This window comes from Thamnophis elegans, chromosome 1, assembly GCF_009769535.1.
Source record: "Thamnophis elegans isolate rThaEle1 chromosome 1, rThaEle1.pri, whole genome shotgun sequence".
In the NCBI taxonomy this organism is placed as follows: Eukaryota; Metazoa; Chordata; class Lepidosauria; order Squamata; family Colubridae; genus Thamnophis; species Thamnophis elegans.
The window spans coordinates 14,035,021-14,048,479 of NC_045541.1; positions in this window are offsets into that span (position 1 = coordinate 14,035,021).

The window sequence follows — 13,459 nt, forward strand, 5'->3', positions numbered from 1 at the left end:
GTGGGGACCAGCTGCGCATGAGTTTAAATATTTTAGGGCAGGGCTTATTTTCAGGGTAGGGCTTATTTTAGCGCAGACGCTCAAAAGCCCAATTGGGTTCATTATCCAGGAAGTTCTTATTTTCAGGGAAATGGTATTTCTCTTAGTTTGTATTGGTTTTTTATCTGCGTCGGTTCACTTTAACAAATATAATTATACAGAAAGAGATGCAGATTCTTAAGCCTTCTGATTCCAGCCAGACTAAATGGACCTTATCCTAAAGCTGAGTTATAGCTTATGACTTCAAGATAAGGTAGGTACAGATCAATACTGAACTCTTCTCGATCATACAGAATGGGAACGTCACCAAGAGAATTTCTATGTTTTCATTAAGTAGCAAAGAGATGAAAGTAGCGACATACTATATCTAGGGAGCAAGGGGTGACCAATCACTAGATTCGAGGAAAGAAGGCAAAAATAAGCCTTTCTGCGTTCATTCTTAAGAATTTGAGGCAACTGGACATATTGATTTTTTTTTCCTGATGCACTGGCATTACAGTTACAGAATCGATATAAAGTTTGGTAGGTTGTGACCTCTTACTGGGTTATCAGCACCTTCTCTGTAATATTTTTATAGAGATAAGGAACAAAAAGAGGACACTTTGGACAAGTGCGCATCCAACAACGTATTTCCTTGGGATTCACAGGTCTGCGACTAAAAAGCTGTTTGATTATTTTCATCTAATTTCCATGTACTTTGGTGTGCTGAAAACAAATAAAATGTTGAAAAAACTCCTAGACGTCATGATTTGCCACAACATGCAAAATTGTCTTCAAATTTATCAATTTTTTTTTAATTTTTGGTATTTTTTTATATTATGGGTTTTTAACCAAATTTAAAGCCCAAATTACTGTTAATTAATTCACATAAGTGCATTTAAGATATAAAATGCCAAAAAAACCTTAAAGGGTTTGTCCGAGTTATGTAAAAAAAAGATAGCACTGTAAATCTGATGGTCAGCAATATATACATAAGCTAAGCAAGTTTTAAGTCTGTGCTTCTAATGGTAGAAGGGGTTAATCTTTCCTGAAGAATCCAGTGGGAGGGAGACACAGGGCAGATAGCAGCATCTCTGGTCAGTGCAGGGGGCGTGGCCAGCACTGTAACGTCTCTTGTACAGACACAGCTGCTCTCTCCTGCATGCCACACTTGTGCACAAATCATCATCAGGTTCTTGGTTCTAGGCTGTTCACACTTTTTCATCGCAATTCAGGTTAGCTCGTCATTCTTCAACCATTATGTTATGGCTCCGCGAAAGTGTATTAATTTGCCAGACAGTCTGTTTCATCTGTGGTGAATATACAGTGTTGAAGCAACAGCAGAATATTACAGACTTTGTGAAAAAAGTATACTTTGCATACTTTGGAGTAAAAATTGGAGATCAAGATAAAGTTTGGGCGCCTCATAAAGTGTGCAAATGGTGTGTTGAGGATCTCCATAACTGGTTCAAGGGTAAGAAAAAATCTTTCCGTTATGGGATTCCTATGGTATGGCGAGAACAAAAGAATCATAGTGATGATTGTTGCTTTTTTTATGCGATGTGAAAAGGTTTAATTCCAAATGGAAGCATTCCATTTCATACCCCAATCTTCACTCAGCAATTCGTCCCATCCCCCATGGCACAGATATACCAGTACCCAAGCCCCCTGCTACCTTGGAAGAGATACCTAGCTCTGATGAAGGTGAAGTCATACCTGAACCAGATGACAAATCAAGTTCTGACTTTGAAGATGATACAAGACCAAAATTGTTTTCTCAGGAGGAGATGAATGATTTGGTAAGAGACTTGAATCTTCCCAAAGATGCCGCTGAGTTACTCGGATCAAGACTGAAAAGCAGGAATTTATTGTTGCCAGGAGTGTCATCTTCATGGTTCAGACATCATGAAAAGGAGTTCGTTCCTCACTTCACCCGGGAAGACAAGTTGGTTTATTGCATCGATGTCGAAGGTCTGATGGGTCAGTTTAAAATCCAATATGTTTCAGAGCAATGGCGTCTTTTTATAGATTCTTCAAAAAGAAGTCTCAAAGCAGTTTTACTCAACAATGGTTTTTATGATTCCATACCTGTAGGTCATTCCTTACACTTGAAGGAAACCTACGAGAACTTGGTTCTTCATAAACTTAAATATGAAGACCATGATGGCCAGAAGTGGTATTTGATCTCCGGGTGCGCTTCAAGGTGCTACTTACCACCCATAAAGCCCTCCATGGTAGTGGATCTGAGTACTTGAGAGACCGCCTCCTGCCAATTACCTCCCTACGACCTATTAGATCGCACAGATTAGGCCTCCTCCGAGTTCCATCCGCCAGTCAGTGTCGACTGGCAACTACGCGGAGGAGAGCCTTTTCAGTAGTAGCTCCGACCCTTTGGAACGATCTCCCCGTGGAGATTCGTACCCTCACCACCGTCCAGACCTTCCGCACAGCCCTTAAGACCTGGCTATCCCGTCAGGCCTGGGGATAAAGATTGCAATCCGTCCCCACCCGAATGATGAATGAATGTTGTGTTCTATTTTTACTTATGTATTGTTTTATGTCATACTGTCTTGTATTCCCCTCCCCATAAATTGTAAGCCGCCCTGAGTCCCCTTAGGGAAAAGGGCGGCCTATAAATAATAAACCATAAACCATAAACCATGATTGGCAAGTGTGTGGGGACTTGAAGGTCTTGTGCATGTTGCTTGGGCAACACGCTGGGTATACCAAATACCCTTGTTTTCTGTGTCTATGGGACAGTCAAGACTGACAAAATCACTGGACCAAGAAGAGTTGGCAGCCGAGGGTGCTAACAGTCGATGAAAAAAATGTCCTCCAAGAAACTTTGGTACCTTCCCATAAAGTTCTTCTACCACCTCTCCACATAAAATTGGGATTGATGAAGCAATTCGTAAAATCACTTCCACGAGATGGAGAATGCTTCAAATACTTGGTCACCAAGTTTCCATGCCTGTCGGAGGCAAATTTGAAGGAAGGTGTGTTCCTCGGACCAGACATTAGAAGGCTTATAGTTGATCAAGAGTTTGTCAATACCATGACGGATCCTCAAAAAGAAGGGTGGATTGCATTTAAAGAAGTTGTACAGAAATTTTTAGGCAATAACAAAGATCCTCACTACAAAAAGATCGTCGGAAGAATGCTGAAAGCATTTTAAGCTTTAGGTTACCTGATGAGTTTGAAAGTGCATTTCCTCCAGTCCCACCTTGACTACTTTCCTGAAAATTTGGGAACTGTGAGTGAGGAACAAGGTGAACGATTCCACCAAGACATTAAAGAGATGGAAAGGAGATACCAGGGAAAATGGAGCATTACAATGATGGCAGACTACTGTTGGATGCTTCAGAGAGACATTCCAGATGCTACTCACAAGCATAAATGCACCAAGAGGAGCCTCACAAGGGAGAAGAATCGAGTTTAGTGTGTGTAGGTGAGCTCATTTCAGTTCAAAAGAGGATTTTCATGAAAATATTGTAATGAAACTTTAATTTTATACGTCTATTTCCATTTATTTTGACGTATTGCCTTATTTAACATAGTTACCTAAATTGTCAGGAAATGTGATGTCCTATGGCAAAATGGAGGTCATTTTCGGATTCAGCGCACCAAAAAACATAAAGATTACATGGAATAACCAAAACAGCTCTCGAAAAAAAAATTTTTTGCAGACCTGTGTTACCTTTCTTTTGTTTTCTTTTTGTTGCTAGGCATCAAAAGAATTAAAGAAAATAATTCAAAGCCCAACAGTGCAGACAGATGCATCAACTGAAGGTACCTGCAGAGAGCAGAACAGCATGAGCAAGCTGAGAATCAAACAATGCATAGTATTAAGTACTGTAGATATAACAAAATAGAAAAAAGCATATATCACACTTGCTCAATTAAACTGCCCTTTCCAGTGTAACCAATATATATTTACCGGTGTCAGAGGTGAAACCTCTGGTAAGGACACAAAATTAGCTCCAATTAGAGCAGCTTTAGTTCTTATTGGCTTCCGTATCACCAAAATCTACCCCTCTCTAATCCTTATGTATATTTCACGAACAGAATAAAAAGTTTAGTTATGTCGGCAAAACATAGCTGATTGTGGTGCAGAAGTAAGATCCCAGTCTGCACTACTAAAAATCTCGGTCCTGGAGCTTCTTCTTCTTTCTTTCTTTTTAATCCTAGCACTAATTTAATTACAAGAAAGGATGAGCAGCAATTGCAGTTTTTAAAAATACATTTGTGCATTCAAGTTTCAGGCATACATAGAAACTTCATTTTAGACCTATGACCTGGATGAAAAAGGGTGCATAAAATGGAAGGGTGTCATATTTTAAACCAATTTTCTGATAACAATGCATCCTGAAGGACAGGAAAGATTGCCTTGGCTCTCTTCACTAACATCACTACAAAGGCTGCATACATTTTCATCTCCCTCCTTAAATTGCTTACTCAAGTATGAAGAAGGTAGATGATTTCTGAATAGGCCATACTCAGATTATCCTTTTGCCTTTGGCTTTCCAGAACCATGTGATTGGTCACACTGAGAAAGAAAGGCTGGACTGAAGAAGTGATGGTTTGGAGTAGCAGGGATCTTTTAAAGATTCAACCAGAGGCAGCACAGATCATCACGAATATCAATGATATGAGAGTGGATTTTTCCTTAACCCATGAAAGTAAAAGATATGAATTCAGTCACCAAAAAATGCTTTTTTTTTCCAGTGCTCATCTGCCCTTTCCCATTCAACAGCCCTCAAATTACAGACTAAGGGACAAAATCTTTTACAAAGTCCTTCCTAAGAAGATTTTTGGCAATGCATTTATTTCTGTATTAATTCTCAAGACCACTCAAAGATTAGGTCAGTGGTGGGTTTCAAAAATTGTTCGAACCTACTCTGTGGGTGTGGCCTACTTTGTGGGAGTGGCTTGCCGCCCATGTGACTGGATGGAAGTGGCTTGCCGCCCATGTGACCGGATATGAAGATGCCGACGACACTTGTCAGAACCACCTTAAATTACCTCACACACAGCACTGGCATACATAAGAATATGATGCAAACTTGTTTTTTAAAAGGCATCTTTGGTTTGCGTTAAAACAACTTCAACACACGCAATGTTCTGATTGCCCCACAAACGCAGTAGTCATCCTTACCTTTCACAGAGGCACTGAGTTTTATAAATATGAGCATGATACTGTAGAATAATCATATCCAAGGACCAGTGGTGGGTTTCAAAAAAATTTGGAACCTCTTCTGTAGGTGTGGCCTGCTTTCCGGGTCCACTGGTGGAGCCTCTTCTAACCGGTTCGGTAGATTTGACGAACCGGTTCTACCGAATAGGTGCGAACTGGTAGGAACCCACCTCTGGTCTTGCTCCCAGATAAGTGCCTCTAGAACATGGTTTCCCAAACTGTGAAGTGTGTCTCCCAGAGGAGGTGTGAGGGACCTTCTAGTTGCAGGTTGTTACAATAAATCTACCTTTCCAAAAGTTTCATTGTATTGTTTTCATTGTTCATTTTTGTTTATTTTGGTGTTTGGATATTTAGAGGAAATGTTAAAGGGTACACTAAGGGAAGGTGTGTGATGCCATAAAAGTTAGGAAGCCCTGCTCTAGAATCTCAGTGTAAAGCTCCAGAGTGTGTGGACACCTTAAAAGTGTGAGCAATGGGTGAAGAGTTTTGCAGCAGTAGTCATACTGATCCTTCTGTCCATCTTCTCCTGTATTCTTACATCATCACTGTTACTTCTGCTGTTACTGAAATCTGTCCTGGCAAAAGGTAAGTTATTGTTCTAAGAGTCCCTATGAAGAAATTCATCGGACCTTTTCTCGCTGCTTAAATGGACAGTCTTCCATCTGTCCTTGAGTTCCAGAACTTAGACTCACATGGAATATGTAATCCTCGTGGCCAATTCCTTCCTTGCCTAAATTGCCTCTCACCCTCAAGGCAATGGGTGACAAAGCCTAACAGATTTTGTACCGCATGATATGAACTATGGACGGTGTTAGAATAACAAAGAGAAATAAACGCGACCAATGAGGAAAGTCTCAGTGTTTGATCGTCAAACCATTCCTGTCAACATTTTAACAGAGACGGGAAGGAGAAAATCAGAGCACTTGTGATAGGTTGCAAAACAGAATGTCCTGAGGCAGGGAGGATCGCTTGTTCCTCATGTGATACCTGTTGCATACTGACAGTCTAATGATAGGCCTCCATTCCGGCTGGAAAATACTCCAAGCCGATTGGCCGAGTCGTCTGACAGCTCCCTATAAAAGGGCTAACTGTCAGACAGGGCAGTGCTGGGTTTGAAAATAGTTGTCTAATAAAGAACTGTTGTTTGTCACTGAAGCCTGAGTCTGTCTCATCCATTTATCCGATCTAACAATATCCTTGATACTGCTGCATTTCTGATCGATGTAAAACCAAGGCACTGAAGAGAGAGTTTAGATCTGTTCTTGAACCTCCTAAGAGTTAGTTCCTCATAGGGACTCCCAAGAAATAGGGTTTTATTTCCACACTGTGGGTGAATGAATTGCAGCCAAGAAATCTTTACGTGTATTTTCGGCAGGCTAAATTTAGTCCCCATCTGGAACCTTTCTGCTGTTTCGTTCCAAACAATGTTTTTTTTTTTAAATGTCCATATCCCTGCCCTATCTTTTCCCCTCAGAAACAAACTATTGGAGGAAAACCATCATTCATTCTCATTTACATTATGGGATGGTGACCTTTAAGTGCAGCATTTACAGTATCCTGTCTGAGACTGAGCTCTCTCGGGCTATCTTTGTGAACTCAATCCTCCGGGAAGTGGAATCCAACATATTGTCTCCCAAGAGCCAGTTTATTTGGGAGGCAGCCCTGCTCAATTCCCTTGGGTTGTATAGCCAGTTGTTTCCATCTGAGTTCTCAATCGTTGCAGGCAACAACACGGATCTTCCACAGGAGCTGGCTCAAAGGTTTTGGGAAACTCACTAGCACACACACACACACACACAGACACACCCGTGCCCTCTCCCTAACCTGGTACTCGGAGTAGCAGTGCCAGCCATCCACATTGCCAACTAAACAGTCCCAGGTGAAGGCTCTCTGCTCCTTGAGGCAGCATAACAAATACCAAGCCAGGGTACATAACAACAATAGTCGGTCAAGTGATTTTGGCACTGGAAGCAGGAAATCCTGCATGGACCTCTTCCTTTCCCTGAAAGCAATTTGTAATACATGGAACAATGACCAGAGCTTTGCCTGCAATGAACCAGTTCTCTGGGGCAGCTTTCACCTTCCTCCAAATGTGCCCTAATGCACAAGCACAGATGGGTTACACTCTAGGACGTGCCTGTGGTCTGAAATTCACTTGGTGCTCTCAGACAAGACTTGTCCTCAGTTAGCGTGATGCCAGGCAGAAGATCCACATGGAGACAGGCACTGATGCTGAGGCACCAGCCAAAGCAGGTGAAAAGGTAAGAGAGTGAGGGATATTCATACTGAATCGTGTCTTCATGCTCTTCTCCTGTGTCACTCTTATATCATCCCTGTTCCTTCTGCTGTTGCTGAAATTTGTTCTGGCAAAAAAAATGGCTGCTATAACAGTCATACACATCTTTTTAAGAGCTTTTGGGCAGAGAAATAAAGGGACTGACCCCAAATTTCACAGCAGGCTCTCTGCTTTGGAGCCTCATCTCCTTAATGCTAGCCTGAAAGCTTGAAAGCTTTTAGATCACACTGAGTGATTTATTTCATATGGATTTACGAGGCTAAAATTCAAATTGGAGCTTCAAAGTTCTTCTAGGGAAGGATGGGTTGTCTCAGCTTTGTCTCCTCCCAAGGAAGGATCTCTTCTTGTGAAAGAGAAGTTTCTTCAACTGAAGAAGCTATTTCTGAGATGTTCCACCCTTGGAGAAATCCACAGAGAGTGTCACCAACACTACATGCAGAAGAAATGGAATAGCAACCATCCCAACCCACTACAACTTGCTCATTAGTTAAGTGTAGGAAGTTAGCACCCATCCCTCTCCTAGGAAAATGAAATATTTTAGGAAATATTAAAAGCCCAAAGTATTTCCCCTAAAAGCAAGGCAGAAATTCAACCCACACACACACTCTATTTTTGTCAATGGGCCATTAAGGCCTGAGCCAGTGTATTCTACATAATAAAGATCTACCCTCTTCAACTCCAGGATGATGGGCTTAAGACATGGCCTTCAGGACATGATAGGATTAGCCTTCTACCCATCACCACGTGGCACCTGGGAAGATTACACCATCCAGGAAGGCTCAACCAAGTCTGGGACACAAACACAGCCTACAGAGTTGCCTCTGCATGACCCCATGGGAGTCTGACAAGCAATCAAAATACAAGCTCAAATTCAAAAACCCGGAGAGGGTATAACACTCAGGGACTCTCAGCATCTCTTCCCGTTCCTTCTTCTTCATCCAACATCTTCAAGGCATGTGGTCCTGTCTACCCTTAAAACCATCTTTCCAAACAGCCTCCGTGAATCCCGTGTCTTTCTCCCCACTTGGAACTGACCCTAGAAGGACATTTCTTCCAACGTAAGGTGACGAACAGTTGAAGACCCGCTCTTCAACTGGTATTGAAGGGGCTCGCCATAAAGCAGGTGTTCAAGCGTCAACTTCCTGGCAGCCATTTTTACAGCCAGCGCCAGTCTTAGTAAAAGAGAAAGGAATCAGAGTTTTTGGAATCATTGCAAACATGGCTGTTTGCTCAGGACAAGGGCAGAGAAGAAAAGGGGAGAGTGCATAGAAGTTTGACTAGAGAGGCAGAGGGGCTGGTTTGTGAGTCAGATGTTCTCTCGTAACTCAACACTTTAGCTGTTTCCAATGTCTTTCAAGGTATTCAGCCTCTCGGGGAGTTTTTGTTCATGTTTGCAGTGTCAGTGTGAAAACTCACAATTGACCAGGATGCTCATTTGGATTAGAGTTGCCCCTCCTCTGCTTTCTTTTGTGTGTTGACACAGAGATTAGTCATGAATACAAATAGTGTGCAAACAAGCCTGAAAGGTAAGTTAAGCCCTACGTGGAAACACTTTGTGCATATAAAAAGTTGTGCGATTTTGTCCACCACTTGCCAGTTCACTCTCCCCCTCTCTCTCCCCTGGTGCACCTACTTCAGATAACATCATAACTATCCCCTTCAAAGTTTTGCCTGTTCTTGGCCCGAGTTTTTCCACCATCACTTAGTTCTTCAGTTTAACAAGATGCTACATTCCACTGCTGACACAAAGTTAGTTTGTGCTTTGGCTCAAGTGAAGTTTGGCTATTTATCTTTCTTTTAAATCAAGGATTAATATGTGTGCGACTGTTGGCAGATTTTTTTCTTCCATAGCAACACACCAGGAAACATAAACTGTGAGTCACAATTTCTTCCCAGAAGATTTTTTTTTCCTAATTATGATTATCTGGGGAATCTCAAAATATATTCACTGGTACTTCAGCAACTTTTGACTGAGCAGTGGGAGACTGGTTTTGTTATGCTGGGCAAGAGAGTTTAATTCAGACCACACCTACTAGGCAGCTGTAAAAAGCTGCAGGCTGATCCCACTCCTAACCTTCTGTTGCCTAATAAGACTAGCCCAGAAGCTAAGTCAAATCAGTCCTATAGGATATCTCATTAACTAGCCCGCACACAGCAATGTGAGGATCCCTTCAGGGAAGATCTGAATTAGTACAATTAACCATTTTTAGAAGTTGCATTGATTCAGACTCCGGCTAACTAGAGAATGCTGGAGCTCCCGGAGATAAATTAATATATAAAGAAAGTTTCCCATGCTCCATTGAGTGATCAATGGCTATGAATGAGATAAGAAATGAGTGTGTCCATTAGTTGCTCAATGTCTTTATTTGGGAATACATTAAAACCGAACTGAACACATTCCACTTGCTTCCATTTTTCTTTCTGAAAACAAAGGCATATCCCTCAACTTGATTAAGGAGATACGCTGTTGAATGAAAAGGTTGGTATACACCAAACATGTCATTTTCTCCAATCGGCCACTATTGTGAGAAGAAAATAGCATTAGAATTAAAGTCCATCCAGCGCCATGTCTTTCTGCAAACAAAGATTCTGCTATCCAGCTGTCCCACTAAACCCCATTAAAACTAATCCATCATACAGCCCTCGGACTCTAATTCCACTTCTGTTGCTTATTTTGCATCTATAGAAAAGAATGCCATAGTACAACGGTTCAGCTAGTAAATTATGCAACAGATTAATCATTTATCCCTTACAATAAGCTCTCTAGAACCCCCAGAAATTATCTCTTTAACTCCCAGGCTTCTCATCTGCTATATGGAAATAATAGGATAGTGTCCTATCTTACTGTTTGCTATTAGGAAATTTGGTTATATCTGCAACATAATGATAAAAGCAATCACAAACTCATGGGGCGATGGAACCTGCATTTAAAATGTGAATTGATTCAAGATTTGGTTGCACTGTTACAGTAGCCCTGGTCATTCCATATACCTCTCAACTGATCAAATTATACTTGAGAGTAAAGAAGTTAATGATAGTTACAATAAGTATTTGAAAGTCAATCTGAAGAATATACTAAAGGAGAAAGGTATCAGGATGTGAATTATAAACATTCTTCATTTCAGGACCACGAAAAAGGGAATTAAAGATAATAAAAATGGTTTTAAGAAAGAAAAGTGGATAAGAAATAACATTGCCCTAAGATCAAAGGTTGGCTCAAATCTTAAGAAAAACGACTACATCTCTGTTGAACAGATGGTATTTTAGTGATAGGGATTTATTAACTCAACATCCTGGTTTATTTGTTGCGAACACTGGACAAAGACCAAAATCAAGTTATATTTCTTCAGTCTTGAGCCAGGCAGATTAGCCCAGGATACAAAGTCTCTTTAGTCTTAAAAAGGTAAATACAGCTTGTCTGAAGGACAACCTCTTGGAGGACAGCTAACATTAGGCATACAGAATATCTCCAGATATATCACAATGATCTATAGAATGCTCCAAAAACTCATTCTGTCTTTTGCCCAAGGGATCTTTCCATTTTTTGTTCCGACTTAATTTAGTGCTCTGCTTACACAATAGCCTTTCCATAAATAACTATACAGCAAATATATCATTACCCTATCCCATTGCCCAAGAATAAGAGTTATTCGTTTTGGGATGTTAAAGGTTTTTTTCCTATCGTACCCAGGGGTGGGATTCGGCCGGTTTTGACTTGTTTGGACGAATCAGATGCTAATTTTACATCTGGTTCACCAAACCGGTTGTTGGAAGGACTGGCTGGCCCCACCCACCCTGCCCCTCCCAGGAGTATCCACACAGCCTGTTCATCATGGCAGGTAAGTGCAGGGCCTGCATGGAGCCTAGGGAGGGCCAAAAACAGGCCTCCTGGAAGTTCCAGATGTCTGGAAACGGGCCTGTTACCAGCCTTCAGAAGGCCTCCAGAGCCCAGGGGAGACCATTTTTGCCCTCCCGGAGGCTCAATGAAAGGATGAAAACACTTCCCCCTGCCATGGTGCAGGAGGACAAGTAGGCCACCCCCATGGCCATGCCCACCCAGCAACCAGGCAGCGAACCGGTTGCTTTTTTTTTTTCAATCTCACCCCTGATCCTACCTCTGCAGCAAGATGACTGCGGCAATAGGGGGAATGGCTAGAAGTCTCCAATCTACTTTTTCAGAAACCTTCTGAACCTACAGTACATATCCTCACTCCACTACTGGCCTTGGGGCATTGGATTGGATGTCCCATCCAGCATCGTCCTACTAATCCAGTGGTGGGATTCAAATAATTTATCAAGCGGTTCTCTGTCCTAATGACCACGTGGGTAGGCGGGGCTTAGTGGTCATGTGACCATGTGGGCGTGGCCAACTCAACAATACTCAGGTCGATGGGCACTTTGCCTCAGCTGTGACAATGTAATAAGGGTTAACCGGAGAGGCAGTTCCTGTAAGCAGGGCAATAAAGATTAAGCTAGAAATCAACACCAGAATGTTTCCTTCCTGTCTTCCTTACAGGATTACCCCTGTAAAGCAGGAAAAAAAACTAAAAGAAGATTTTTTTTTCCCACAACCGGTTCTCTGAACCTCTTAGAAAGTTAAGAACCGGTTCTCCCAAATAGGTGTGAGCTGGCTGAATCCCACCACTGTACTAATCCCAAGGTCTAAGATTGGGCTTCCATAATCTCTTTTGTTTTTCTGGGAATTAATACAAGAAGCAAATTCTATAGTGCATCCAATAATAATAAATAGTGGAATCAGTCCTTCCTGCCATCGACTCCTTTGTAGGAACATAGATCTATCTCATAAGAAATAAATAAAATCAAGCATTATTTTCAAAAAGAGAAAACAGACCATATAACAGGGAGAGAGAGGGGCAGAAAGAGAAGATATATATACACAGCCATAAAACCCAGGTGGGTGATTGGTCCACTCTCTCTCAGCCAGCCCACCTCACAGGGTTGTTGTGGGAAAATATGATGATGAGGCAGGTGTGTTGGATATGTCCGCTACCTTCAGTTATTTGTAAAAATAATAAAGGCAGGACACAAACAAATAAATAAAATAATTTTAAACCTTTACAAAATTTTTGTTAGTTGTTAATTTCCCTAGCTCAGAGTTCTCCAACCTTTCCAGCTTTGAGAACGGGCGGAGGGAAGGAGAGGAGGGGGGATGGTTTTGCAATAAAAAATGGTATTACAATATTGTTCTTTAAAACGGGGGGGGGGGGTTTTCCAGTTCAAATCCCTCAATTGTGAAGAGTTTATGGGATTACCTGAAGATAATCTATATCCTGTAGATTACAGCTTGGTGGTAGAACAATTTATTTTTTGCCTGTCTCAAGGCTTGAAAGACCGCCTGCTGCCAATTACCTCCCAAAGACCCATTAGATCACACAGAGTGGGCCTCCTCCGGGTTCCGTCTACCAGCCAATGTCAACTGGCTACTACCCGGGGGAGGGCCTTCTCTGTGGCAGCTCCGGCCCTTTGGAACGAACTCCCCGCAGAGATTCGGACCCTCACCTCTCTCCAGGCCTTCCAAAAAGCCGTTAAAACCTGGCTGTGTCGGCAGGCCTGGGGTCGATGAGTTCCCTTCCCCTCTCGAATCGTGTGGCTGTTGGTTGTTTTTTAAATGCCCTGTACCTTTGTAGTTTTTGTGTTTTTCCCTTCCCCTCCTTCGGGTTTGTGCGCCGCCCTGAGTCCCGCAGGGAATAGGGCGGCATATAAATAAAATGAAACTCAAACTCAAAAGTATACAGTTAAAAGAGAGTGTGGCTCTGTAGTAAAAGTGTGCAATTCACATTCAAAAAGTCCCACAGTCAGTCTCTGACATCTCCAGTTTAAAGCATTATGTAGCTTAAAGGAAAGACTTTTGACCAACATCTTAAGGAGACGCTGTTAAAGCAGCCTGGCTAAATTCATAAATGGCTGACCAAGTGTAACAAAGTTTCTCA